The sequence below is a fragment of the Prunus mume genome, linkage group LG2, assembly GCF_029339155.1.
Source record: "Prunus mume cultivar Tortuosa linkage group LG2, ASM2933915v1, whole genome shotgun sequence".
NCBI lineage: Eukaryota > Viridiplantae > Streptophyta > Magnoliopsida > Rosales > Rosaceae > Prunus > Prunus mume.
Window position 1 is genome coordinate 46,039,948 of NC_142699.1, and position 6,164 is coordinate 46,046,111.

General features: G+C 37.6%; 1 pseudogene; it reads left to right on the forward strand.

Moving 5' to 3' along the window:
- Nucleotides 1-5,170: 5,170 nt before the first annotated feature.
- LOC148920536 (secreted RxLR effector protein 161 pseudogene) lies at nt 5,171-5,892 on the forward strand (annotated as a pseudogene).
- The last annotated feature ends 272 nt before the right edge of the window (nt 5,893-6,164 follow it).

Here is a 6,164-nt window from a genome sequence, read left to right on the forward strand (position 1 = left end):
GTATGAGGCAAAAAGACTTTGTGTGCATTGGGGCTGAGTTATGAGAAAATGCACGCATGCCCCAATGATTGCATCTTGTATAGGAAGGAGTATGAGGATTTAACTCATTGTCCTAATTGTGGTATCTCAAGGTGGAAGGAAGGCAAAGATTCAATCTTGAAAGAGGGTGTGCCACCGAAGGTGGTGTGGTATTTTCCTCCAATTCCAAGGTTTAAAAGGATGTTTCGATCACATGAGACCGCTTAAGAGTTTGACTTGGCATGCTGCTAGAAAATCAATTGACGGTTATATGTCTCATCCGGATTCCCGTCTTGAAACTTCTTGATGATAAATGGCCCGAGTTTGGTAATGAGCCGAGAAACTTGAGATTGGCTCACATCCGATGGATTCAATCCTCACAGTTCTCTAAGTAGCAGATATAGTTGCTGGCCGCTATCTTAGTTACATATAATCTCCCTCCATGGTACGTGCATGAAACGAAAGTTCATGATGTTGATTTTATTGATTTCGGTCCTAAACAACCTTAAATGATATAGATGTCTACTTGGAGCCTTTGATTGATGATTTAAAATCTTTGTGGGATGGGATTAGAGGAGTGTATGATGCACATAATGGAGAATACTTTACACTGTAAGCTGCATTAATGTGGACAATTAATGATTTCCCACCTATGGAAACTTATCTGTTGTGTTGTTAAAGGATATAAAGCTTGTCCAATATGCGGCGATGATACACCTAGTCACAGTTGAAAAATGGCCACAAAATTTGTTACATTGGGCATAGAAAATGGTTACCGATCAATCATCCATATAGGAGGCAACGCAGCTTTTAATGGGAAACTGACGATATGGCACGCCTGAGCCATTAACCGAGAAGAAGTGCTATATGGTTGAAGATGGTGACAGAGTTTGTTGGAAGAAGAAATCAATATTCTTTGATCTCGAGTATTGGAAATACCTTCCTGTGAGGCATGTCCTAGATGTTATGCACATTGAGAAGAATGTTTGCGATAGTATCATTGGTACATTGCTGGAGATCCCGAAAAATAAAGATGGGATTGTCTGCTCGATTAGATTTATTGAACATGGGGTCAAAACTGATTTGCAACCCGAGTATGGAGAAAGACGTACTGCTTGCCTCCCGGGCCTTGGAATTTGTCAAGAGCAGAGAAGAGAGAGGTTTGCAATTCTTTCTATGGTATGAAGGTCCTCAAGGTTATTCTTCAAATATAAAAAATCTTGTATCTTTACAAGATTCAAGACTTCTTGGCCTTAAATCACATGATTGTCATACCTTAATGCAACAATTGCTCCCTGTGGCAATTCGTTCTGTTTTGGAGAAGCTCTGCAAGGTATGCAATAACTCGCTTGTGCTTCTTCTTCAATGCTATATGTGCAAAATCTGTTGATGTTTCCAAGCTAGATAAGTTGGAAGAAGATGTAGTAGTTACTTTGTGTTTGCTTGAGAAGTACTTTCCCCCTTCATTCTTTGATATCATGGTTCATCTAGTAGTACATCTTGTCGAGAAGTTCGTCTGTGTGGGCCAGTATATTTTAGATGGATGTATCCGTTTGAAAGATATATGAAAGTGCTAAAGGGGTATGTCAGAATCGTACTCATCCCGAAGGTTGCATTGTCGAGCGGTATATAGTCAAGAAGCTGTAGAGTTTTGTACCGAGCATTTATCGATGTTAGTACAGTTGGAGTGCCTTCAAGCCAAAAGATGGGAGTTTCAAAGCCATTATTAGGTTGCACAGTGAGCGTAGTTGATCGGGACCTGTTGAACCAAGCACATCTATATGTCTTGGAGAATACGGAGGAAGTCCTACCTTATATCGAGTACGTATGAGTTTTATTCTTTAAGTTTCCATTTTAAATTATTTCTTATGTTTATCTTATATGTTTGGGACCGTAATACTTGAATTTTGTGTGTCATGTAGGCAACATATGATCCACATCCAGACCACTTATCCAAAATTTAGAAAGAGAACAAAGTGGCTGCAGGATAAGCACAATAGCACTTTCATTCAATGGCTACGCTTCAAGGTATATGTTATTGAATAACATATTGACTTTTAATTTTCTTCTTTCTATGTTAGATTGAATTAAGTTATGATTAATTTGCAGGTTCAAAGTGAACTTAATGAGGAAGACAATCATGGCGTATCAGAAAATTTAAGGTGGCTAGCAATGGTCCAAACATGGCAAGCATTATATAGGAGCTATCTCATTAAAGGTATTAAATTCAACATCAAGGCACAAGATGATGTGACAACTCAAAATAGTGGAGTTTATTTACTTGCACATACTATGCAAGTTGCTAGTGCTAAGGATAAAACCCAATTCTCTCAAATATGGGTTTCTATGGTGTCATTCAAGAAATTTGGGACCTTGACTACCAAAAGTTTACAATCCCAGTCTTTAGGTGTGATTGGATTGATAATACTTCTGGTCTTGTAGTGGACGAACTTGGATTTACCCTTGTAGATTTGAGTAAAATTGACATAGGAATGACCAATTTGTTTTGGCTTCTCAAGTCAAACAAGTATTTTTTGTTGACGACCGATGCATCGTGGTTGGTCGGTAGTGTTATCAATGCCTAATAGAGAATATAATGATGTTATTGGTGATGATGTCTTAGGTGATGTGAGAATTGAGTGTGAGCCATTTACTAGGGGGATGCCAAATGTTGACACATTTGATGAAGTGGTGGTTGAGTTAGGGAGTCAAAATATTCGAGATGGGTGTGAAGATATATGGGTTGAATGATGCTTTTAATTGGCAGTGTATGACATTAATTTTGTAATATATTGTAATGTGATTTCTTCACTTTCATTATACAGGTTTTGGCCACAAAACAATCAGAACAAAAATTACTAGTTCCAGATTACAAAACACGACGGTTTTGATAAAAATGTGAAAAACAAACGTCTGTTCTAATAAATAACGACGTTTTGGAGCATTCAACGACCGCAATATATTTACCGACGTCTTAAAGCAAAGTAACAATGAAGAACCACGACGCTATTGTGAAACAGTAATCCAGGATAACACGTCGGACAAGCATAAAGAACCGCCATGTAATTCAAAATAACACGACTCCAATCCCATAATACCGACGTCTAAAAGATGAGAATTTTAACCTGAACGTTACAAAAGACGACGTCGTCATGAATTTACCACGTCGTAAGTTCTTTAATAAACGAAGTGGAAAAGGATGAATTCACGACGGTATTTGAAGTCCATTAAATTCGTCGACGCTAAGATTTATGAATTAGACGACGTTAATTTTTTTAATGAAGACGTATAAATTATTAAACACGACGGTCTTTTTATGGTACCGAGTTGTATATAGACGACAACGTCGTCCTTATAAATTACTGTGTCGTAATTAATGACCCCATCATTTTTTCCACGTCGTTTATTTTAAAATATGACGTATAAATTCTGTAATACGGCTCTCATTTATTTGGAACCGACGTTATTTATAAATTCAACGTCGTCTCAGTAAATATATGCGTCGTAAGTAATGACCTGACATCTATTTCCACGTCATAATTCATAAAAAATCGAAGTGGAAAATTTATTTTACAACGGTTGTGGGAAATGTTGTGACGTAGTAGGTGTCAATAACGTCGTCTATTATGATTGTAAATACGTCGTATTTATATTTGTCATCTGTTTCCTTTTAACGACGTTGTTTTTGTTGGAGTTGGTCGTCTATTCCTATCCTCGATTGTTTTTTATGTCTTTTGCAGCACAAACACGTCGGTATTTATTTTTTGATGACGTTTTTTGTTTAATAACGACGGTTATTCACCGTCGTGGTTTTGTTATGGAAAAGATGTCGGTGGATTCCACGACCATTTGAAAACAGAATACACGACGTGAATTCCCGTCGCGGTTTTCCTTTTGTAGTATCTGTCTGTTCCAAAAACTCCATACAAAATATGGTTTGGGAAGAACCCAAGTCTTGGTTATATCACGATTTGGGGTTGTCTAGCATATGTCAAAAGACAAGATGCGGATAAACTAGATGCAAGGTCAGTGAAGTGTAGATTCATAGGGTATCCCAAGGAAACTATGGGATATTACTTCTATCACATGGACAAGCAAAAGGTGTTTGTTACAAGGTCAGCTACCTTCCTAGAAAGAGAATATGCTTTTGATGGGAAAGGGGGACATGAGATAGAACTCAAGGAATTGTCCAATGAGCTAGAAATCAATACTGAACTGAATGCAATTCCTGATCCACAACCTGTTATAACACAAACTCTGCGTAGTTCAAGTAGGGCTAGAAGAATGCTTGAGAGGTATTATGGTTTCCTTCACGAAAACGAAGGAGAATTAAATCTCCTACGTGATTGTAAGGATATCGAAGACCTTTCGAACTATAATGAGGCAATGTCAGACATTGACTCACAGAAATGGCTTAGAGCTATGAAATCTGAAATGGATTCTATGTATACCAACCAAGTCTGGACTCTAGTTGATTCACCTCCTGGTATTGTGCCAATAGGAAATAAAAAGAATTTTCAATAGGAAGATAAGCTCAAATGGGAAAGTGAAAACCTACAAGGCAAGGCTAGTAGAAAAGGGCTACAAGCGAGAGAAGGGATTGACTACGAAGAAACCTTCTCTCCTATTGCTATGACAAAGTCTATTCGGATTTTGCTTGTAATAGCTGCATACCATGATTATGAGATTTGGCAAATGGATGTGAAGACGGATTTTCTTAATGGCCACCTTTAGGGAGAACTATACATGGATCAACCTAAAGGCTTTATTTCTAAAGCTGATAAGCATAAGGTATGCAAGCTACATAAATCCATTTATGGATTGAAGCAAGCTTATAGGATTTGGAACATCCACTTTGATGAAGTTGTCAAATCATTTGACTTCATACAAAACATGGATGGCCAAAGTGTGTACAAGAAGGTTAATGGGAGTTCGGTAGTATTCCTAGTTGTGGCTCACTAAATCATTCACAATGAAAGATATAGGAGAGGCATTTTATATGCTTGGAATAAAGATTTATCCTGATAGATCTCAGAGAATAATTGGATTATCTCAACCCTTGTATATAGATAAGGTGCTAAAGAGATTTCATATGGAACAATCTACGAAAGGGTTGCTTCCAGTTAGACATGGACTTCACCTTTCTAAGAACATGTGTTCGAAAACTCCTAAAGAGATATAGCAGATGAGTAAAATCCCTTATGTATCTGCAATAGGGAGTCTCTTGTATGCCATGATTTGTACAAGATCGGATATCAGTTATGCTGTTAGTATAACGAGTAGATATCAGTCAAACCCAGGATTAGATCATTGGGGAGCTGTTAAGTGTATCCTTAAATACTTACGAAGGACTAAGGACATGTTCCTTATTTATGGAGGAACATCCGAGTTACAAGTGGAAGCATTTATCGACTCGGATTTCGCATCCAATGTAGATCATCGTAAATCCACATCTAGGTACGTCTTCATTCTGAATGGAGGCGTTGTTAGCTGGAAAAGCTATAAACAAAGTGTTACTGTTGACTCCACCACTGAAGCTAAGTACATTGCTGCCTCATAAGCAGCAAAGGAAGTCGCTTGGATGAAGAAGTTCATTACCGAACTAAATGTGGTTCCAACCATAATGTCACCAATACTTTTGTACTGTGACAACAATGGGGCGATAACTTAAGCCAAAGAACCCAGGTCTCATTAGACATCCAAGCACATTGACCGAAAATTCCACAAGATTCGAGAACTCATTTCGAATGGTGATGCATGCATTCTAAAGGTTGCATCTGCAGACAACGTAGCAGATCCACTCACTAAGCCTATGTCATAGTCACAACTAGTAGACATATAGAGAAAAAGGGTATTAGATACATGGCTAAATAGCTCTAGTGCAAGTGGGAGATTGTTAGAAATGTGCCTTAAGAGCTAATACATTTGATGTGATCTCCTTAGAATACATTTCATATATTATAAATGATGGGAATCTTATTTTGTTATCTTTTATATCGTGTAAAGAAACAAATGTCTAGGGTGTACTAAATTAGAGATAAAGTAATCTAAAGAAGTTTAAATTAGGGAGACCTTTAATCTCTAACTGTAGTATCCCAAATGTTCCTAATTGTAGGGTTATCAAATGGGCTTGATAAACCGTCAAG